This window comes from Mytilus trossulus, chromosome 5 (assembly GCF_036588685.1).
Source record: "Mytilus trossulus isolate FHL-02 chromosome 5, PNRI_Mtr1.1.1.hap1, whole genome shotgun sequence".
NCBI classification, from domain to species: Eukaryota; Metazoa; Mollusca; class Bivalvia; order Mytilida; family Mytilidae; genus Mytilus; species Mytilus trossulus.
This window is the reverse complement of record NC_086377.1, coordinates 86,808,648-86,834,405: the sequence shown is the minus strand read 5'-3', so window position 1 is coordinate 86,834,405 and position 25,758 is coordinate 86,808,648. Positions and strand designations below refer to the sequence as shown.

Below are 25,758 nucleotides of genomic sequence, written 5' to 3'. Positions count from 1 at the left end.
CCATAATCGCACATTTTTTACTGTAATGTTAAACGCTAAGTCGATATTTGCTTTAATCTTTATTGACGCAAAACACAATTCGGAGAGAAGAGGTAAAACATGAAATAAACAAAAATGACAAGGTTACTACAAGAACATTGCTACTTAACAATCAAAATAATGCTGTTAATACCACAATGTAAGAATAGTACAATAAACAGTTCATAGCTTTGTATGTTCGTAAAATGGTTAAATCTAAAGCTTAAGAAGGTGCAAAATGCGTTCAATACTTATAAAAACTTTTTATAAATTAAACCACATTTTAAGGTGATTTTGACACATGATTTAAAAAAGATGAAGGGTGTGGGGGGGGGGGGGGGGGGTCATATGTTTCTTCTGTATCTCAAAAACAATATATGGTTATTGCTTAAAACTTTCTTAGAAACTGTTGATAATGGTTGCATAAAACTGTCATAAGAAACTACGGGCGTATCATGCGCTCATGGCGCAGCTGTTTATTGATATTAATATAATTATTAAAAAAGTTAAATCCGATGCCTCGTGTAAAGAGAGTGCCACGCTCTTTGCACGTTAAGAACCCTTACAACAACTCTTTGAGGGTCCATAGGTGGCCTGTTGCAAGGCAAAATTTCTGTCCCTATCCAATATACCCTCCTTTTCCGGTGGCAGTCCAAATTTCTCCGACCATCATCCCAGATGGCCTCTATTGTATCAACCTACCTATTGTATTTATTGTGAACTTGTTCTCGTTCTGAATATGCATGAAATATTTGCCACTGGACGTCAATCAAAACTTGAAATAAGAGGAAAGAGACTTTAAAAGCTATGAATACAACAACATTTTTTTTAATTATATAATATATTCCAATTTGTTATAATCCTCGTCATTTGGTTGAGCCATAAGTGTATTGAGCACAACATTTTCAAAATCCGGAACAGCTTAAATTTACTACGTTAACATCTAAAGCAAAACTGGCGAAAGATTTGTTTTAAACATAATTATTAATTGAATGTCGACATTATTTTTCTGTAAAAATGGAAACAGTAAACAATAAATTTCCACAATTAAGAGAAGTAGTTAACATCCTCAACCTATGGACCAGTAAATATGCATTACTACTCATATATACTGGTAACACGTAAATAGCATTTGTTGGGAAGTTGTCTGCATCACACCCTTTCTTGCTCTGTGGGCATATCCCTACAAAAACTACACTAGGTAGGTTGGTTGTTATGTTGTTATATGTTCAACTTATTTGATTTCAAATTTCAAATATATTCCTTTCAGCTCAATTACTCATTATTCTCACCAATGAAACGTATGTGTAATTAATGTTGTTTTGTAATACACTTCCAGCAACCTGGTAGTTTAAGCTAGCTGATCCACTGTAATGATGGGATTTAGGTGCTTTTGAACCGACTGTTTGTTGAAGCTTTCATTTGCTTGTGTGCTCCCTAACGATGCTAGCTTTTCTGCATGATTGATATAGGAATCAAAAACTTCTGTCAAGGTTTCCTTCAACTTTTGCAATCATGTATCATGGTCCCAGTCTAGGTACATTAAATGTGTAGGCAATTTTATATAGATTTAAGCAAGTGGATGCAAAATAAACGCCGTCGCTGCCATTAATAGCATACTTATGTAGCTCGTCCGTATTGACTTTTGGGCAAATACGAAGCAAACACAATATTATTTCCAAACATGATCTTTTATTTTTGAGCAATTTTTAAAACAAAATAATTATATCACATCATTGTCATTGCGTGGATTCGGCATGAGGTCCGGGAAGGCATCTTCCTCCATGGTACTGCTCATTATCGACGACATTGACAACGCTGATTCTTCTAGCATGCTCTTCTTGGCAAGACTTTTCTTTTTCTGGTCATCACGTACTCCTAAAGGTACCCAAATTTGTGTATATGAAACAGTACATGCAAAATAAAAGAAAAAAGAAAACATTTAGGGAAAAAGAAAGACAAAGGGAGTTAAACTATAAAAAAAATGTAAGAAAGGACAAAGATTTTAGAAAAGCTGAAGCAGTAAGTAAGAAGTCTCAAAGAGATAATTTTGATTTAAGACAGAAAGAGAGACAACGAGAAATTGATTCTGAAAGAAAAGCAAGAGAGAATAAGGATTTTAGAAAAGCTGAAGCAGAAAATAAGAAGTCTCAAAGAGATAATTTTGATTTAAGGATGTTTGCTCCTCAAATTCAAAATAACGAGAAAGTTTTCCTGAGTGGTTTTTTTTAAAGTTCATTCATAGGCAAGTCAAAAAAATAAAAAAAAATATATAGGTCCGTGTGCTCATTTTTCCGTACCGCAGCTCTATATTGTTCATGAAAATAGCTTTTTCATAAATATCTGCCTTTTCCAGAAATCTGCATATGTCCATTAGAAGAAACAAAAAACACTTATTTCAATTAGTATGAACTCTTTTTATTCAAATAATGCTGAAAAACATGTCATTGTTTCATTTGACACAAAAAAAAATGGAAACAAGTCATTTTTCACAGTTATTGACCTGTTTGAATTTATAAAAAACAAGAGAGTACGGGAAAACATATGACTTCCAACAAAACTGTTTGAAACATGGTTTAAAAATAACAAGAAGTTTACAATAATTTCTGAAATTTTTCATTAGGTTTTAATATTGAAAATAAAAAAGAAAAAAGTATAGGATAAAAAAGAAAAAAGTATAGGTCCGTGTGCAAAATTTTGAATTAGAGCCAAAAAATAGCAAAAAGTACGGGAAAATGTCTAATTTTTAAATAAATTCTTTTTAAAGTACCTTTTATACCAATAATAAATAAACAATTATTTCAGAAATTGTGTATTACATCATATTCTTGAAAGTTATAAAGAAAAAAGTATATATCTGTGTGCCTTATTGTGATTTTGAGCCAAAATTTTACAAAAAGTACGGGAAATTGTGTATCATTGAACTTAATTCTTTGAAACGCACCCTCTATTCAAACAAGAAATTGAAACTTATTACACAAATAGTGTATTAACTCTTATTCTCAAAATCTATTGAGAAAAAAAAAGGATTGGTATGGACAATTTTGAAGGATGTCTATCAAAACCTACAATATGAAATGAAAAAGTACGGGAAAATCATAAAATTGTGATTTTTCTTCTTCACCTTTTATAGAAATTATCAAAAATAACTTTTGTGAATAGTAATTAATAATTTATCTTATATTATATATATAATAATTAATATGAAAAAAATTTCTTTCAAGTAAATTACCTCATTTCATTATAATAATAATTCTACTATTATGGTGGTCATAGAGAATTTTTAATTTGACGCTAAATTTACAAATACATAAGTAATTGGTAGATTTCTTAGCAGCACATATCAGTATGTGTGAATGTAGTAATTAAAAAAAACACTATTTCTGTTAAAGCAAGAGTATAACATTGTTCTTCAATGACCATTCCTTGTCAGAAATGCAAATCATCAGGGTATGTTCATAAATATTGATACATGTACAACAAATCAAGTCAGGTTTGATGTTGGTATGAACAAGCAATAACAATTATCTATAGCTATACATATAATTAAGACCCAGCATAGATAACAGTATAAATAAAATCTTGACCCTGATTTGAAAAACACATGTATGCACACATAATTTATTTGACATTGGTACATACAAACACCACAACAAGGTTGGACAACATTTCTAACTTGTAATTTTATAAAGAATCCATTACATTCTATTGATAACATGCATACTTTTAATAAAAATACATCAATCTATAAAAATGGGAGATTTCAGAGTGTTTGTAAAAACTCTGAAACTTTGTTTATAATTTTCTGAGATTTGGTAACACGTACACCTGGTCCAGAGCTCTCTGTAAAAATATCTCTTATCCCTTTTGTACCATTCCTTGTAAAGGCTAACTTTAAATGCTGCAAGGAAAGACCACTCTTTGCAATAATTCTTGCCATACCAATAGACAGTATTTTATTGTCAACTAACAATTTCAATGAAGGCAGATTTCTTAGAAGCTCATTCATAGATAAGTATTTTTCTAATATAAATTTTTTTGACAAGTATGTTTTTTCAAAATGACAATTATCTAAAACAGTTTTATGTACAAGTGTATACAGTGCATCTACATCTTCATCAGCTCTGTGAGCATCATAAGTTTGACCCAATAATGTTTGAAATAAATTAGGTTGAGAATAGGAACTTAGGCCTGGATGAGATGATTTAAATAATGATAATGTATCTACAAAACCTGAAATACAGTTCAAAAATTGATCAAGTAAGCTACATTTTTCTAAAGCTGTGTATAAAACCATGCAATCATAATTACATATAATATGGCCTATAATAACATTATTATGTGATTTATCAAGAAAAGAAATAAAATCGTTCAAACACTTGTTGATACCAACAGCTGGCATAACATTTCCTTTAAACAAGAGCTGACCATTCTCAAACGTAATTCCTGTGATTTCAGCGGCCTTCTGTGTCACTTGGCATGATGGTAATACAAATGAATTATACATCTCCTCATCCCTTTTGGCAGATAACTGTAATATGTGTGATGTTCTACCTGCAAAGATAAAATATTTTATCATAAACATAGAAAAATTTGTGCTGCATTAGTGAATAATAATAATGGTATTCAAACCATAAATGAATGACATGAGATTATAACTTGTATAAATTACTTAAAACAATTGTTTGACATTGTTGACTGTTATAGCAGACCTAAATAATTTATTTCATCTTTCACAAGCTGTTGAAATGCAACAAGACTGACTATTGTACAGTTTTTGAGTGCTATCAACAAACAGACTTTCGAAAAAAGTCAACACTACAGCTAATTTGATCTTTGAAGTTGACTCACTAGCTGACATTGATGAAAAACAGACTTTCGAAAAAAGTCAACACTACAGATAATTTGATCTTTGAAGTTGACTCACTAGCTGACATTGATGAAAAACAAACTATGGTATTGACTATTCTATAATAATCTGATATATATATAGAATAATAAATATGGCAAAATTTGTATCACATTCTGTATCACCAGGAGGAACCAATATCAATATAGGGCCAATGGTGATACAGCATGTGATACGTATTTTTACATGTATGTTCTACATTTCTAGAATACAATTGGATTAACGATTTATAACAGATCCATTTCAAACTTAGTGTTTATATTCCCTTTCAATTTGGCTGAAAATGCTACATAATCCCTGTCCAGACCTAAAAAACATGTACTTATTATACTTACTAAGACCAGTAGCTTCTATGTCAAAATATATTCTACACAAATTTGGAGGCATGGACTGATTGGTCACTGTTTGAACTGGTGCTGGTATTTCTGTTATATCCTGTTCAATTCCTAGTGCCGTGCTCTATTATAACACACCCCTTCTCTTACTTCACAACTTGAAGTATTCTGGTGACTATAATGAAAGAGATGAATAAATTTATAAAAAGTAATAAGATAAAATAGATGGATCATTCAAATATCAAATATACAGCAACCATAAATTGGGTGTTCAACTTTTATATGCAGAACCCTTATTTTATTATAAATGGAGAACGTGTCTTATGGTCCAGAGATGTCTGACCGCTTGATAATATGCATTAGTAATTGTACTAATTATTGACATTTTCTGTTTTTAAAAAGTTAATGAAACATATTTCTACATTTGGTTGAGGAAAACTAATTAAGTTGAGAATGAGGATGACATATTTATCAAATTTTCTATTTTTAACTATATAAATAAGCACTAAAGCTCAAGAAAGGAATAAAAGAGACACCACACAATTTCTGACTGGATCGGTGTTTTGTGGTAATATATATATATATGTAAGCATAATGTGTAAAAGACTCTAACATTTTGATGAGGCAAACTAAAGTTTGAAAACAGTGGTTAAATTCAGCAATTTTTATGTTTATAAAGGGGCATAACTCATGAAGGGTAATAGTGAAGCCATTGTTTAGAAGTTTCACAACACATTTGGTTGAGGCAAACAAAAAATGGAGAGAAGTGTTGACTATCTCTTTAAAGACTGGTTATTATGATTCAGCATCATGGCTGTCAAGTAGATAAATGTGGGTTTCTGTCTCCTGCATTTTTGTTGGATTGTGAAATAAAATATTATACCGCTTTGACTTTAACTGGATTCTATGAAGTTTTGCTTTCTTTGTCACTGCTATTGCCTTTCTTTTCTTTGCTTGTAAGTCCCGTAATGTGAACAGTTTTTTGTGTGGACTCCAGGTGATAGGCCTGCAGATACATTAGCCTGAAAAAAGAAATTTATATATAAAAGAAAATGTTTTATCTTTATTTTGTGTCATATAATTTTGTAAGTATCGCAATGCATATACGAATTTGTGTAAATTAATTCTTTTTCATTGAAGTTATTTGACCAACATTTTAAACACTAGTAAGACTAAGAGTAATCAACTGTCATAATAAATTATGAATGAACAGTTATTTTGAGAATGATCATGAAGAACTTTAATTTGATAAATAAAAAAATATTACATATCTTTCAACAAGTGATAATGCATGATTTTCAACAGGTTATAGTTTTAAGCAGTTTCATGTATTTTCAGAAAGAAAAAAAGCATTTTGTCAAATGTATTGCTGTATTTAATCATTGGACAAGAACAAAAATATGAAAAACTAGAGGCTCTAAACTCTAAAGAGCCTGTGTCGCTCACCTAAGACTATGTGATCATTAAACAAAGGACGCAGATGGATTCATGACAAAATTGTGTTTTGGTGATGGTGATGTGTTTGTACATCTTAATTTACTGAACATTCTAGCTGCTTTCAATTATCTCTATCTATAATTTACTTGGCCCAGTAGTTTCAGAGGAGAAGATTTTTGTAAAAGATTACGAAGATTTATGAAAAAATGGTTAAAACATGACTATAAAGGGCAATAACTCCTAAAGGGGTCAACTGACCATTTCGGTCATGTTGACTTATTTGTAAATCTTACTTTGCTGAACATTATTGCTGTTTACAGTTTATCTCTATCTATAATAATATTCAAGATAATAACCAAAAACAGCAAAATTTCCTTAAAATTACCAATTCAGGGGCAGCAACCCAACAACAGGTTGTCCGATTCATCTGAAAATTTCAGAACAGATAGATCTTGACTTGATGTACAATTTAACCCCATGTCAGATGTGCTCTAAATGCTTTGGTTTTTGAGTTATAAGCCAAAAACTGCATTTTACCACCATGTTCTATTTTTAGCTGTGGTAGCCATCTTGGTTGGTTGACCGGGTCACCGGACACATTTTTTAAACTAGATACCCCAATGATTGTTGTGGCCAAGTTTGGTTAAATTTGGCCCAGTAGTTTCAGAGGAGAAGATTTTTGTAAAAGTTAACGGCGGACGACGACAAGTGATGGGAAAAGCTCACTTGGCCCTTCGGGCCAGGTGAGCTAAAAAAAGTAAACAATTTTCAAGAGTCACTCTTTCAAAGAATCATGCACATTTTCAATTTGAATTCAAATAGGAATAATGACAGGTTTTGGAGAGAAAAATGCAATTGAGTATATTCTGAAGAAGGGAAGAGAAGTTTAAAAAATATTTTACAGTGAAATGCAATGTAGCTTTAATACAGATCTATGACCGTCACAACAACCAATCTGGTGTACATCTAATAAACTATTTTTTTAATTGTAAATAATTCTTACATAGCCATAGGGACTGCATGAAACTTAGATAGAGTAACATTTAAATATAACAATGCCCTTTCTTTCTTTTCTTGATAGTACCAGACTTTCAACAGATGCTAAGAAATGACCTTATAATTTGTGTCATTGAACAGAAGCCAGAAAGAAATGTACTTCATTTTAATTTTGTAACCAACAGCATGCATTAAACAAAACAATAACGGAATTTTCTTACATCAACTGTGTATATTTGACCTCTATTTTTTTGGACAACACTTGCAGCTATTCTGTAACCTAGACTTCCTGAGCCACCATAATGTTTTGACTTTGGTGCCTTTGATGCAACAGTTTTATTGAAACTTTCATTTCCTTGAGTACTTTCTAAGTTAGCCAGTTTGTTTGAATGTTCAGCATAGTTTGAAAATATTTGTTGCAATGATGCCTGTAGTGACTTATCAGACATACGACAAAATTATTTTTATGTCTACCTGTGCGAATTTCAAACGCGCTATTTTACACCAGTAATGAAAACCTTCTATCATTTATGGGTAGACTTTACATAGATAAATTCAGCGTATTTGACGTGAAACTGTACTTATGTATCCCGTCATACTTTAAAGCACACCATTATTTTATTTATTATTATTACTTTTACTGTTAAGTCTGTTTTTGTTATATAAACTTTACGTAAGTCTTCATTTATGTATGCCGTCATACGACAAAATTATTTTTATGTCTACCTGTGCGAATTTCATACGCGCATTTTTAAACCAGTAATGAAACCTTCTATCATTATGGGTAGACTTTACATAGTTAAATTCAGCCGTATAAGAAAAGCAAAATGAGAATGTTAAATTAATGTATGCCTTTTTGTGCTTCTTTGTTACATTTGTTGTTTATGTAGAGATATTAAGATGATAACACAATATTGACTGTTGTACCCCTATTTTTGACATTTTTACTCTTTGTGTATGTTTGTTTTGTTCATGCATCGTTGACAATTTAATGGAATTTGATGCGACTGTCATATAAGTGAGAGGTTTAGCTAGCTATAAAACCAGGTTCAATCCACCATTTTCTACATTAGAAAATGCCTGTACCAAGTCAGGAATATGACAGTTGTTACCCATTCGTTTGATGTGTTTGGACTTTTGATTTTGCCTTTTGATTTTTGATTTTCCTTTTTGAATTTTCCTCGGAGTTCGGTATTTTTGTGTTTTTACTTTTTGCCATAAGGCAATGACCTATACTTCATTCCAGTCTCCTCTTTAAACCTACACCAATCAGTATGGCAGTCACTGTGGTCTCCAAATGGATGCTTGGCTAATGCTGGAAGACTCTTACAAATTTTTTCTGGTTGACCTTTTCCTTGTGCCACCAAGAAGTTAAAACATTTAATGACATAATTTATCACTTTTGTTGATAATGATTGATGTTTGTTTTTTAAGTCGTAAAGCTTTTTGCCTAATGTTTTTTTCATGTGATTACTGTCAGACAGCTTTTTTATGTCTTTATCAACGTTAGATCTTATTCTAGCAATTGTAGTTGAATCCTCATCACCAACAATAGTACAGATGTTAGTACCTTTTAATCTTGCTTCTCTGACTAGGTCTATTACCATATCTGGTTCCATGGCTTTTGCGCTCCCACCAAAGTTTTCCTGCACTGGTGGATCTTTGTTGTTTTTCCCTTTTTACTGGCCACCTCACATATCCTGCAGGTTTTTGACCTCCATTTGTAACCAATGATTTTGCGGGACTTTGAACCAATCATTGAACAATGTCCTGTTAAACAAAGATATCCAAGCTTGATATTCATAATAAAGCCTTTGAATGGATTTACACTAGTAATTTTTGGGCCCTTTATAGCTTGTTGTTCGGTGTGAGCCAAGGCTCCGTGTTGAAGGCCGTATATTGACCTTTAATGGTTTAATTTTTTTAAATTTGTTATTTGGATGGAGAGTTGTCTCATTGACACTCACAACACATCTTCTTATATCTATCAGAAGCATATGATATATATTGAGAAAATCTTTCATTCAGTTAAAACAAGGATTTGTATAGTTATACAAATCCTTGGTTAAATATAAAATATTTTCTATAATAGTCCAGTCAATCTAGCATAAATTTGACCCTAACCTGAAAGTAATTGCAACAGAAGATTTTTAAGTTTTAATCTTTAGTCTTATACCCCAAATATATACAGAAAAAAATTCCATTAGAATATCACTTAAGGAAGACTTAGATAAATCACCTACTATTTAAAATTCCTATTGAGGATTTGAATTGAAAAGGGAGGTAACTCTTGCAAAAATTGATACAAAATTATAACTTTACCGCTTCTATTCATCAGAATGTATTGATTCTTGATTTTAAGCAGTCTTTAGAGTAAAACAAACAACTCGGTCATATATCATTTATCAAGCTACAACCTAGATTTCATAATTCATTAGTTGACCATTTATTGAATTTTTCAACATGTCAAGGTAAAAATCTCAATTTAAAAAAAATTATTATGCATGTATACTTTTTTTAGTGGTTTAAAGTTTATTTAGACAAGTAAGATGCTAAAAAAATATAATATACAGATAAAAACAATACCAAATTTTCACATTATTTTTTTCAAAATGGTCACAAAGCTTCAAATATGCAATTTCTTAATTGAAAAATGCACAAAAAATAAAACTACCCATAACAATTCGGTTTTGAATATTTCATGAGTAGAAGATTATATAATTTAGTCGATTACCAACTTATAACCCCATCAAAGTATCATAATTTTAAAGAAAATCAACCAAAAACTGACCAAAGAAGACTCATTTTCAGAATTATCTCCCCTTCCAATGATAATTTCCCTAGGAAATTCCCTCAAGTTAGATTTAATGGGACTTTTTTCTGTGTATATAAAGGGCATAATACTATAGATTAGCACTAAAACATTTTCTGTTGCAATTAGTTTGAGGTTAAATCTTAGTTTGACTTGACTATAATAGACACATATAAATCACAAATAAATTCCAAGTTCAAATATTTCTATCAAACCAAGAAATATTTTGAATAAAAAGTTTGGAAAATTTTAAGCAAGAAAACTTCAATTTAAATTTTGTAAATGCGTAAACATTGGACCCAAAATTTTAAGAAATGGTAAAGGGGGGAAACTGAAGTAATACATTCAATTAAGCTTTCTTTACAGAATAAATCTTCATGTTTATGGACTTTTCATCAACATTTAAAGGTTATGTTAGAAAACTTATAAAAATAATATTATATTTATTCAAACTAACAAACAATCAAGACTTATACTAAATCAAACTCACATTTGAAATATGAAAATGAGGGAGTTGTCTCTCTTTGCCCAAATCTAGCTTAATTGATATCACTGGAATGTTGGCATATAAGTTCCATTTATACATTATATTTCAGGCATTATTTTTGTATATGTAAAAGTACCTGTGAGGCTATCATATGCCCTGCCACTTCCTCTTTTCTGCCAACCTGCATCTACACATACTGTTATTTTTTCATCTCCACCACATCTAAAATTTAATCAAATTTGTAAATTAAACATTAATCATAATTTGTAGCAATGAATAATGACATGAAAGTTGACTTTTTGTTAATGTATGTGTTTTTCTTGAAATAAAATGATTTGCCCACCTAAAAAACAAGTTGCATAGATAAGGGTTTAAATTTACCTTAAGTTGGCCACCATATTGAATCCTTAATTTGTTTAGTAGATAAGTCCATTTTACAGTGATAATAATTATATTACAATTTATGACAATGATAAGGCTATATTATTTCCAGTTTTTAAAATTCAAATTCATTAGTGCATGCATTAATTGGTATTACTTTAAAATGTTAAAATGTCAATAAGTAATAAAATAATTCATTTTGTTATTGTTTTTTTCTTGGTCACTGTTTTAAAAAAAATCATAAATCAATGAATAACATCTACACACTCTTTAGTCAAAATCTTTTCCTTTTCTGTCCATTCTACCATTGACTCTTCTGCAAGTGATTCTAACACTTCTCCAACCTCTTTTGATCTTTGGTCAAACATTTTATGGCTAACTGTAGGCATATTTAAAATTGATAAGAATGCATTTAGCTGATGTTCACCAAGTCCATTATTTATGGCAGCTAAAAGATACAAGAAACATTTATTACATGTATGATTTACTGATTGCTTATACACATTGTTTACATCAGTTAATATATATGTATATATATATATATATATATAAAAGTCTATAAAAAGGACCAACCAGCAAATTTACTATGTACCGGATCGTCTAGAATAGGCGATACTATGCAGATAAGGAAAAAAATATATCAGTCTAAAGATTTGCACAACGGTACTGATATAAGGTGTTATTAAACGAAAATGTTGTTATAAAATCGTGTTGACAAATATTTCGGCTCAACAAATGGCCTTCTTCTTGTGTCACAAGTTTTAACAATACTGATACATAATGTATAAGGTGTGAAAATAGATCAGGTGATAATACAGGTAAGTTTTGGTCGATTGATTTTAATCCTGAATATCATAATTTAAACAAAACACTTTAAATCAATATACGTGACTGTGTATATTAACAATAAAAATAAGTGAAAACAAAACTGTTAGTATTTCTTATTGATGCCGTTTGGGTGATGTACATTAAGTTCCTTTATCCAAAAGCTTTCCAGAACCTGTCGCTGTGCATCACTCCAGTGAATGTTCTGTTCAATCACTAGAATTTTCATGCGGTTAAAGTCATCAAGTTTGTGATCTGACTGTCTGAAGTGCTGAGAGACTGGAAGAAGTGGCTTCTTAGATATATCACTCCTATGGCCATTGAGGCGTTTGTGGAAAGGCTGCTTTGATTCACCAACATATTGGAGGCCACAAACCGAACATTCTAGTATGTAAATAACATTCATACTTTTGCAGGTAACATTGCAAAATATCTTATAGTTATTTTCGGTTGCCTTACTGTGAAATGTTGACGAATGCTGCATCTGTAAACAGCATTTGCAGCGTTTTTCTCCACACGAACGACATTCTCCAGGAGTACTTCTATTATCAGACACTTCAGCCCGCACTAGTAGGTTCCGTAGACTACTAGGTTGCCTAAAAGCTATCATTGGAGGCTCAGGGAAAATCTTGGACAGTTTGGAATTCTTTTCAACTGATTTCCAATGCTGACGAATGACACCAAAGCTGTTTTTGAGAGATGGGTGATAAGTTAGAACACATGGAGTCCTTTTGCTTTTCTTTTTAACTTTGTATTCCAATAGTTCACTCCTCGAAATTGACTCCGCTTTCTGAAAGCTTTTTTGGATATTTCTGTGTTTGTAGCCCCTTTTCTTCAAGCGAGTTTCAAGTTTACGCAGTTGTCTTTTAGTTGTTTCTGTGTTGGAGCATATTCGCTTGACTCTAAGTGCCTGACTGTATGGAATGCTCTTGGTAAGATGAGCAGGATGGCAACTTTTAGGGGACAAATATTGATGAGTGTCAGTAGGCTTAGAATATAAATCTGTAGATATGATTCCCTCTGTGAGCGAACTTGAAGTATCGAGGAAGGCGATTTTGGATTTAGACTTCTCATGAGTAAATTTGATACGTGGATGTATGTTGTTGGCATGAGTGATAAAAGTGTCTAAATCCTCGTCGCTTTTATTCCATTTCCATATATATATCAGTCTAAAGATTTGCACAACGGTACTGATATAAGGTGTTATTAAACGAAAATGTTATTATAAAATCGTGTTGACAAATATTTCGGCTCAACAAATGGCCTTCTTCTTGTGTCACAAGTTTTAACAATACTGATATATAATATATATATATATATAATAAAAACTATAAAACAAATTCCCATACGTTTCGGCCATTACGGCCTTCTTCATTGGAATAAAAATTACAACTAAACATCAACCCAACAATGTTAGATCTGTAAATTTGCTTTCGCAAAATATATATATATATATATACATGTAAGTCCAAGATTGTATTCAAATGATTTAAATTTAATAATAATTTATGCACCAATGTGAAATAAGAATCTGTTGTAAAGAAATGTTCACCCTTTGTCAATAACTCGTCTGAGAAACTCAAGCTAACAATATGCATGGCCTTTTGTAGAAGAGATGCCAGTGTCATAATTGATGATTTATAACACACAAATATAAATGGTTAAAAATAGACAGTTTTTGTTTTAAATATCCAATTATCCTCACAGATTTTTTTGTTATTTTCATATTTCATGTACAATAATGTTTCAAATGTATGCCTTTCTGATTAGTGATGCAATTCAATTAAGCATATGCATATGTTTTACACGCACGAGTAAATAAACAAATGAAATAGAATTAGGTACAAAATGTAGATTGGTTTACTTTAAAACGTGTACATTGTTACTTGGATGGAGAGTTGTCTCATATGCACACATACCACATCTTCTCACATATGTATATTCAATTAGGTTTGATGTACATACATGTACATGTATACCCTGCTAACTGGACCCCTGTTGTGTTCATTTATAGCTACAATTTAGAGTGTAAATCATTTAGATGACATGGTGGGCCAGTTTACAGACATTTACCCTGCAATGCCATTATTTAAAGCCTGGTTGAATGGCAAATTAAACAATCTTTAAAGATGTGTATGTGCAAAGTGCAGATTTATAAGTCCCAGAAAAAACATTATATAAATATGATTAACCAAGTGATTGGTTAGTCCAAATAATTAAGACGTCTGGCAAGGCTATTTTATTTATTTTTCTGGGACACCTTCATGTCCTTCCTGTCGTAGGAAGTCGCCCCAGAAAAAAACAAGTGAAACTGCCAGCTACTGCTCACTAATGATACCCCCGACGCAAGTGGATAATATTAATAGTGTAAAAATATGCAAGTGACGGACTGATGGAAGGACAGACAGAGGTAAAACAGTATACCCCCTCTTTTTTTTAAAGCAGGGGTATAAAAAACAGCCTTCAGCCAGACGTCATAATTATTTGGACTTCATTCTGAAATAAATTTGGTACATGTACATGTATGCACCAATAATTATCAAGATTTAACTGTACATTTGAAGGGGTTTTTTTTCATGCAGTACTAATTATAATATTACCTAGTGCAACTTTACTGTTGATATCCCAAATTCTTCCATGTCTCTTGCCAGTTGGTACATTGTTTAGATGGTTACAATTTTGATTCATACACATAATTTTCAGAATAGATCCCAAACCACACTCATTTATCTTTACTGTATGTTTTAAATGTAAAGGAAGGCCACACAATTTACAATAAAGATTGTCAGCTAAAACACCCAACTCAATTACTCTCCTGCCTTTTCTCCACTCATCTGTATCTGGTGTTATGTTTATAAAACTTTCGTCAATCACTTCTTCATAAATAACGTTTGATATGTCTGGTGTTGAATGCGGTGTAGGAATATTGGGGGCATACGGATGGTCCAACTCTAAATTCCGACAAAATGTCCGTCTGAGTTGCCCTTTTCTGATAGCTTGAAGTTTCATTTTGTTCCTTGCCGAATTAAACCCAGACTTGAGCTTCCCCATTCTTAAAACGATATAAAATTCAAGTATGTAAAAAGTTCCAAAAACGTGTATAAAAGATAGAAAAAGTATCAAAACGCTATAGAAAGTACGAGTGAAACAATAGTCGTCTGCAAAGTGCAAATCCCGTCGGCAATGTAAACAAATCCAGAAATACCGGAAGTTGCGGAAATGTACGTTTCATTGTCGATTAATTACTTATTTATCAAAGAAACATTAAGGAGAAATCTGAAAACAAAAATAAAGCTTTTATTTCTTTTTTATTATTGAAAAAACTATCGATCATTTTACGACATACTATTTTGTACATGTATTTACGGTGCGCCAACTATGCCAAAACCGTGACTAGCGAACATCCTTAAGACAGAAAGAGAGACAACGAGAAATTGAATCTAACAGAAAAGCAAGAGAGAATAAGGATTTTAGAAAAGCTGAAGCAGAAACTAAGAAGTCTCAAAGACATAATTTTGATTTCAGACAGAAAGAGAGACAACGAGAAATTGATTCTAAAAGAAAAGCAAGAGAAAATAAGGATTTTAGAAAAGCTGAAGCAGAAAGTAAGAAGTCCCAAAGAGATAATTTTGATTTAAGACAGAAAAAAAGACCAACAAGAAATTGATTCTAAAAGAAAAGCAAGAGAAAACAAGGATTTTAGAAAAACTTAAGCAGACCGTAAGAAGTCTCAAAGAATTAAAAATTCTTATTTAAGACAGAAAGAGAGACAAAGACAACTTGCTTCTAAAAGAAAGGCTAGATAAACAAGATAGTTTTTTAAAACAAATGAAGCAGAAAAGAAAAAAAATGCAAGACAGGACGAAGATTACAGAAAACACGAGTCCCAACGAGATTTGCAAAGGAAGCAAGATTATAGGTCAAATCCAGAAAATTTAGAAACTGAGCGTTTGGCAAAACAGAGTTCTAGACGGAAAAACATTGACAAAGACAGATAGTACGGCGGCTTTGTGAAAAAATGTGCACATCCTGCTACAAGCATGAAATTCGGCATAAACCTTCCCCAACTATTTTTCTTTCATTTCAGAAAGGGAGGCATTTGAAAAAAAAATGCCTCACTTCCGGTAAAATTCAAAATGGCGGACATCATACTTGAATTAGCCCAATATCGAAGGCTAGTATGTGAAGAGGTGTTATTAACATGCTACTATCATAATATTTGGTACAAACCTTTGTTTTGTACTACTTTTGGATATATGATATAGATAAGATGTCTTCAAAAAACCCACTTCCGGTAAAATCAAACATGGCGGATATAGTACTACAATAAGCTTATTTTTAGGGAGGATAATTGAAATGTGTTTTAAAGTATTGCTACTATCATTATAATGTGCAGGAACCTTTCTTTGGTGCTTCTCATGGATATAATGTATAAGACATATGTCTTTAAAACCCTTACTTCCGGTAATATCCAATATGGCGGACATAGAAATATTGATAATTTTTCATTTTTATATTTAACTTTTTTCAAACTGTAAATAAAATGAATTTTTGGGGGTTGTCATTAAACTTTTGGCTTTAAGTCATCCTCAAAACTACTAATTCTATTCAGCTGCATATGTTTCAATACAAAATTAACACTTCCAGTAAAAAATCAATATGGCTAAAATTACAAAGATGAGTCCTCAATCCATATATTCGATGTAAAGTTTTGGATAGATTGATTAAAACAAAATCTAATCACTAAAATTGTTATAAAACTTTAGAATGACTTGGCCGCATCTACATATTTACTCACAATCGGAGAGCTTATTTTCCAAATTTACAAAGATCGTGGTATTGTTTCCTACATCTATAATGTACAAGCTCCTGATAAGATTAAGAGGCCTCACAAAAGAGTTGAAAAGGGTGCCATGGATAATATTTTCCCCTTCGCCATTCATAAGGGATGGACAAGTTAGAAAAGGAACCAATACCAAGCTTGTTACTCATTCACATCCGCCATGGTATATTGGACGTTTGACTTGCTGAAAAAGACTATACCGAGTCGTGGGAATAGCCTCAATAAGTATTTCCTCTTCCAAAACACATTTTTTCTTGCTTCGTTAACCCCATCTGATAAGTTTGTTCGATCGTACAACAAAACCATGTATCGTTCTATCAATGACATTGTCAAATCCATATCTGGTGATGTTGGCTGATCAATCATCATTCTAAATGATAGAGTCACATCTTTAAACACCATCCATGTCACCAACACAGTTCCTTTTCCAGCAAACGTGTAATAAAACTTGCACGAGTCATGATTCGAATAGTCGTTTTTGTTTCGCTATTCCATGACAGGGGTAGACGAACTATGGATTGTGTTTGGGAGGGCAAAAAGCTTTGGATAAATATATTTACAAATGCACCTGGCAATGAGTCATTACACACACTTAATGTGCTCCATGTCTTTACCAGTTGTGATATGGTTCTCTGATTGCTTGAAAAGAAAATTAGTCTGCGAGGGAGACATTGATGATATTTGAAGATGTGACTTTGACATTAAGAATGATGATTGATCAGCCTAAATCACCGAGGCGTAACTGTAAGATCACACAAACTTATCAGATGGGGTTAACATGGTTAATGAATCAAGAAAATATCTATTTGCGCAAAAGGGAAGACTAATTGAGGTTAAACGTGCAATATACTAAGGCAGGTGTTTAGGGGGTCGAGCTTGGAATTGACTCTTATGATACCCAGTTTAAGCGCTTAGGAATGGCGAAGGGACAGAGAGGATAACTTTTAAATAACTCCTTCTTATGCCTCCTCATTTTGTCAGAAGCTTGTACAGTTTGGATGTACTTGGGAATGCGGTTCAATGCCAAAACATGCTACATCCTAAGCATCAGAAATAAAAGCAATAAAATCTACAGTTTAAATGGACACATACTACAACAAGTCAAACATAACCCGTACCTATGACTACAAATTTCGGAAGACCTCAAATGGACCACCCACATATTAAACGTGGCAAAGAAAGTAAATTCAACATTAGGCTTTCAAAGAAGAAACTTGAAATACTGCCCACACGATTGCTAAAAACAGCTTACATCTCGCGTGTTGATCAACGTTGGAATGTGGAGCCATAGTATGGGACCCCAACATGGTAACAAACATAAATAAACTAGAAAGGATACAACGTCAAGCGGCAAGATTTATCACCATAGGTTACAAGTCAAGAGAGGATGGGTGTGTCTCCAATATGCTTGCCAAACTGTAACTACTAGACCTCCAGACAATTGCAAGACGAACAAACTAGAAGTTGATATTTATGGACAAAGTGGTTTAGGGTCTCATTCCCGCTATTGAACCAGACGAATTTCTCCAAAAAGCACGTCCTGAGAGAAACATAACTGCAAAGAAGTTCGAAGAATACCACGCAACAAATATCGTGGAAAAGCAAGTAAAGAATCAGTCTAAGTGTTTTTTGATACTTTTAGAAATCGACCATATTCTATAGGTAATTATATTGACATTAAAACTCACCTGTCATTGGTTTAATAATATTTTTTCTACATATGCCTATAAATTTGATAACTTTTTTGATAATTTTAAAAATCGACCATATTCTATAAAGAATTATATTGACAGTAAAAACAGACCTGTCATTGGTTTAATAATATATCTTTCTACATTTGCCTATAAATTGATATTTTTTTGATAATTTGAGAAATCGACTATATTCTATAGATAATTATATTGACAGTAAAAACAGACCTTTCATTGGTTTAATAATATTTTTTCTACATTTGCCGATAAATTTGATACCTTTTTTAATAATTATCGAAATCGACCATGTTCTATAGAGAATTATATTGACAGTAAAAACAGACCTGTCATTGGTTAAATGATATTTTTCTACATTTCCCTATTAATTTGATAACTTTTTTGATTATTTTAGAAATCGACCATATTCTATAGGTAATTATATTGACAGTGAAAACAGACCTGTCATTGGTTTAATAATATTTTTTCTACATTTGCCTAAAATTCATACCTTTTTTGATAATTTTAGAAATCGACCATATTCTATAGGTAATTATATTGACAGTAAAAACAGACCTGTCATTGGTTTAATAATATTTTTACTACATTTGCCTATAAATTTGATAATTTTAGAAAACGACCATATTCTATAGACAATTTTATTGACAGTAAAAACAGACCTGTCATTGGTTTAATATTATTTTTTCTACATTTGCCTAAAATTTAATATTTGTTTGGATAATTTTAGAAATCGACCATATTCTATAGATAGTTATATTGCCAGTAAAAACAGACCTGTCATTGGTTTATTAATAATTTTTTTTCCAATTGCCTAAAAATTATACCTTTTTTGATACTTTTAGAAATCGACCATATTCTATAGGTAATTATATTGACATTAAAAACTCACCTGTCATTAGTTTAATAATATTTTTTTCTACATTTGCCTATAAATTTGATAACTTTTTTGATAATTTTAAAAATCGACCATATTCTATAAAGAATTATATTGACAGTAAAAACAGACCTGTCATTGGTTTTATATTATTTTTTCTACATTTGCCTAAAATTTAATATTTTTTTGGATAATTTTAGAAATCGACCATATTCTATAGATAGTTATATTGCCAGTAAAAATAGACCTGTCATTGGTTTATTAATAGTTTTTTTTCTAAATTTGCCTAAAATTTATACCTTTTTTGATACTTTTAGAAATCGACCATATTCTATAGGTAATTAAATTGACATTAAAAACTCACCTGTCATTAGTTTAATAATATTTTTTCTACATTTGCCTAAAGTTGATACCTTTTATGATAATTTTAGAAATCGACCATATTCTATAGGTAATTATATTAACAGTCAAAACAGACCTGTCATTGGTATAATAATATTTTTTCTACATTTGCCTATAAATTTAATAACTTTTTTGATAATTTTAGAAATCTACCATATTCTATAGGTAATTATATTGACAGTAAAAACAGACCTGTCATTGGTATAATAATATTTTTTCTACATTTGCCTAAAATTTATACCTTTTTTGATAATTTTAGAAATCGACCATATTCTATAGGTACTTAAACAGACCTGTCATTGGTTTAATATTATTTTTTCTACATTTGCCTAAAATTTAATATTTTTTTGAATAATTTTAGAAATCGACCATATTCTATAGATAGTTATATTGCCAGTAAAAACAGACCTGTCATTGGTTTATTAATAGTTTTTTTTCTAAATTTGCCTAAAATTTATACCTTTTTTGATACTTTTAGAAATCGACCATATTCTATAGGTAATTATATTGACAGTAAAAACTCACCTGTCATTAGTTTAATAATATTTTTTCTACATTTGCCTAAAGTTGACACCTTTTTTGATAATTTTAGAAATCGACCATAATCTATAGGTAATTATATTGACAGTGAAAACAGACCTGTCACTGGTTTAATAATATTTTTTCTACATTTGCCTATAAATTTGATATTTTTTTTGATTATTTTAGAAATCGACCATATTCTTTAGATAATTATATTGACAGTAAAAACAGACCTGACATTGGTTTAATAATATTTTTTCTACATTTGCCTAAAAATTTTATATCTTTTTTTATAATTTAAGAAATCGACCATATTCTATAGGTAATTATATTGACATTAAAAACTCACCTGTCATTAGTTTAATAATATTTTTTCTACATTTGCCTATAAATTTGATAACTTTTTTGATAATTTTAAAAATCGACCATATTCTATGGTTTAATAATATATCTTTCTACATTTGCCTATAAATTGATATTTTTTTGATAATTTGGGAAATCGACCATATTCTATAGATAATTATATTGACAGTAAAAACAGACCTTTCATTGGTTTAATAATATTTTTTCTACATTTGCCTATAAATTTTATACCTTTTTTAATAATTATAGAAATCGACCATGTTCTATAGGTAATTATATTGACAGTAAAAACAGACCTGTCATTGGTTAAATGATATTTTTCTACATTTCCCTATTAATTTGATAACTTTTTTGATTATTTTAGAAATCGACCATATTCTATAGGTAATTATATTGACAGTGAAAACAGACCTGTCATTGGTTTAATAATATTTTTTCTACATTTGCCTCAAATTCATACCTGTTTTGATAATTTTAGAAATCGACCATATTCTATAGGTAATTATATTGACAGTAAAAACAGACCTGTTATTGGTTTAATAATATTTTTACTACATTTGCCTATAAATTTGATAATTTTAGAAAACGACCATATTCTATAGACAATTTTATTGACAGTAAAAACAGACCTGTCATTGGTTTAATATTATTTTTTCTACATTTGCCTAAAATTTAATATTTTTTTGGATAATTTTAGAAATCGACCATATTCTATAGATAGTTAAATTGCCAGTAAAAACAGACCTGTCATTGGTTTATTAATAGTTTTTTTCTAAATTTGCCTAAAATTTATACCTTTTTTGATACTTTTAGAAATCGACCATATTCTATAGGTAATTATATTGACATTAAAAACTCAACTGTCATTGGTTTAATAATATTTTTTCTACATATGCCTATAAATTTGATAACTTTTTTGATATTTTCAAAATCGACCATATTCTATAAAGAATTATATTGACAGTAAAACAGACCTGTCATTGGTTTAATAATATATCTTTCTACATTTGCCTATAAATTGATATTTTTTTGATAATTTGAGAAATCGACCATATTCTATAGATAATTATATTGACAGTAAAAACAGACCTTTCATTGGTTTAACAATATTTTTTCTACATTTGCCTATAAATTTGATACCTTTTTTAATAATTATAGAAATCGACCATGTTCTATAGAGAATTATATTGACAGTAAAAACAGACCTGTCATTGGTTAAATGATATTTTTCTACATTTCCCTATTAATTTGATAACTTTTTTGATTATTTTAGAAATCGACCATATTCTATAGGTAATTATATTGACAGTGAAAACAGACCTGTCATTGGTTTAATAATATTTTTTGTACATTTGCCGAAAATTTATATCTTTTTTGATAATTTTAGAAATCGACCTTTTCTATAGGCAATTAAATTGACAGTAAAAACAGACCTGTCATTGGTTTAATAATATTTTTTCTACATTTGCCTAAAAATTTTATATCTTTTTTTATAATTTAAGAAATCGACCATATTCTATAGGTAATTATATTGACATTAAAAACTCACCTGTCATTAGTTTAATAATATTTTTTCTTTATTTGCCTATAAATTTGATAACTTTTTTGATAATTTTAGAAATCGACCATATTCTATAGGTAATTACATTGACAGTGAAAACAGACCTGTCATTGGTTTAATAATATTTTTTCTACATTTGCCTAAAATTTATACCTTTTTTGATAATTTTAGAAATCGACCATATTTTATAGGTAATTATATTGACAGTAAAAACAGACCTGTCATTGGTTTAATAATATTTTTACTACATTTGCCTATAAATTTGATAATTTTAGAAAACGACCATATTCTATAGACAATTTTATTGACAGTAAAAACAGACCTGTCATTGGTTTAATATTATTTTTTCTACATTTGCCTAAAATTTAATATTTTTTTGGATAATTTTAGAAATCGACCATATTCTATAGATAGTTATATTGCCAGTAAAAACAGACCTGTCATTGGTTTATTAATAGTTTTTTTCTAAATTTTCCTAAAATTTATACCTTTTTTGATACTTTTAGAAATCGACCATATTCTATAGGTAATTATATTGACATTAAAAACTCAACTGTCATTGGTTTAATAATATTTTTTCTACATATGCCTATAAATTTGATAACTTTTTTGATAATTTTCAAAATCGACCATATTCTATAAAGAATTATATTGACAGTAAAAACAGACCTGTCATTGGTTTAATAATATATCTTTCTACATTTGCCTATAAATTGATATTTTTTTGATAATTTGAGAAATCGACCATATTCTATAGATAATTATATTGACAGTAAAAACAGACCTTTCATTGGTTTAACAATATTTTTTCTACATTTGCCTATAAATTTGATACCTTTTTTAATAATTATAGAAATCGACCATGTTCTATAGAGAATTATATTGACAGTAAAACAGACTTGTCATTGGTTAAATGATATTTTTCTACATTTCCCTATTAATTTGATAACTTTTTTGATTATTTTAGAAATCGACCATATTCTATAGGTAATTATATTGACAGTAAAAACTCACCTGTCATTAGTTTAATAATATTTTTTCTACATTTGCCTAAAGTTGACACCTTTTTTGATAATTTTAGAAATCGACCATAATCTATAGGTAATTATATTGACAGTGAAAACAGACCTGTCACTGGTTTAATAATATTTTTTCTACATTTGCCTATAAATTTGATATTTTTTTTGATTATTTTAGAAATCGACCATATTCTTTAGATAATTATATTGACAGTAAAAACAGACCTGACATTGGTTTAATAATATTTTTTCTACATTTGCCTAAAAATTTTATATCTTTTTTTATAATTTAAGAAATCGACCATATTCTATAGGTAATTATATTGACATTAAAAACTCACCTGTCATTAGTTTAATAATATATCTTTCTACATTTGCCTATAAATTGATATTTTTTCGATAATTTGGGAAATCGACCATATTCTATGGATAATTATATTGACAGTAAAAACAGACCTTTCATTAGTTTAATAATATTTTTTCTACATTTGCCTATAAATTTTATACCTTTTTTAATAATTATAGAAATCGACCATGTTCTATAGGTAATTATATTGACAGTAAAAACAGACCTGTCATTGGTTAAATGATATTTTTCTACATTTCCCTATTAATTTGATAACTTTTTTGATTATTTTAGAAATCGACCATATTCTATAGGTAATTATATTGACAGTGAAAACAGACCTGTCATTGGTTTAATAATATTTTTTCTACATTTGCCTCAAATTCATACCTTTTTTGATAATTTTAGAAATCGACCATATTCTATAGGTAATTATATTGACAGTAAAAACAGACCTGTCATTGGTTTAATAATATTTTTACTACATTTGCCTATAAATTTGATAATTTTAGAAAACGACCATATTCTATAGACAATTTTATTGACAGTAAAACAGACCTGTCATTGGTTTAATATTATTTTTTCTACATTTGCCTAAAATTTAATATTTTTTTGGATAATTTTAGAAATCGACCATATTCTATAGATAGTTAAATTGCCAGTAAAAACAGACCTGTCATTGGTTTATTAATAGTTTTTTTCTAAATTTGCCTAAAATTTATACCTTTTTTGATACTTTTAGAAATCGACCATATTCTATAGGTAATTATATTGACATTAAAAACTCAACTGTCATTTGTTTAATAATATTTTTTCTACATATGCCTATAAATTTGATAACTTTTTTGATATTTTCAAAATCGACCATATTCTATAAAGAATTATATTGACAGTAAAAACAGACCTGTCATTGGTTTAATAATATATCTTTCTACATTTGCCTATAAATTGATATTTTTTTGATAATTTGAGAAATCGACCATATTCTATAGATAATTATATTGACAGTAAAAACAGACCTTTCATTGGTTTAACAATATTTTTTCTACATTTGCCTATAAATTTGATACCTTTTTTAATAATTATAGAAATCGACCATGTTCTATAGAGAATTATATTGACAGTAAAAACAGACCTGTCATTGGTTAAATGATATTTTTCTACATTTCCCTATTAATTTGATAACTTTTTTGATTATTTTAGAAATCGACCATATTCTATAGGTAATTATATTGACAGTGAAAACAGACCTGTCATTGGTTTAATAATATTTTTTGTACATTTGCCGAAAATTTATATCTTTTTTGATAATTTTAGAAATCGACCTTTTCTATAGGCAATTAAATTGACAGTAAAAACAGACCTGTCATTGGTTTAATAATATTTTTTCTACATTTGCCTTTAAATTTGATACCTTTTTTGATTATTTTAGAAATCGACCATATTCTATAGGTAATTATATTGACAATGAAAACAGACCTGTCATTGGTTTAATAATATTTTTTCTACATTTGCCTAAAATTCATACCTTTTTTGATAATTTTAGAAATCGACCATATTCTATAGGTAATTATATTGACAGTAAAACAGACCTGTCATTGGTTTAATAATATTTTTACTACATTTGCCTATAAATTTGAAAATTTAGAAAATGACCATATTCTATAGACAATTTTATTGACAGTAAAAACAGACCTGTCATTTGTTTAATATTATTTTTTCTACATTTGCCTAAAATTTAATATTTTTTTGGATAATTTTAGAAATCGACCAAATTCTATAGATAGTTATATTGCCAGTAAAAACAGACCTGTCATTGGTTTATTAATAGTTTTTTTTCTAAATTTGCCTAAAATTTATACCTTTTTTGATACTTTTAGAAATCGACCATATTCTATAGGTAATTATATTGACATTAA

At 29.8% G+C, this 25,758-nt stretch overlaps 1 pseudogene; it reads right to left on the bottom strand.

The window, feature by feature from the left end:
* Nucleotides 1-3,781: 3,781 nt before the first annotated feature.
* Nucleotides 3,782-8,144, bottom strand: LOC134718413 (uncharacterized; annotated as a pseudogene).
* Nucleotides 8,145-25,758: the final 17,614 nt, after the last annotated feature.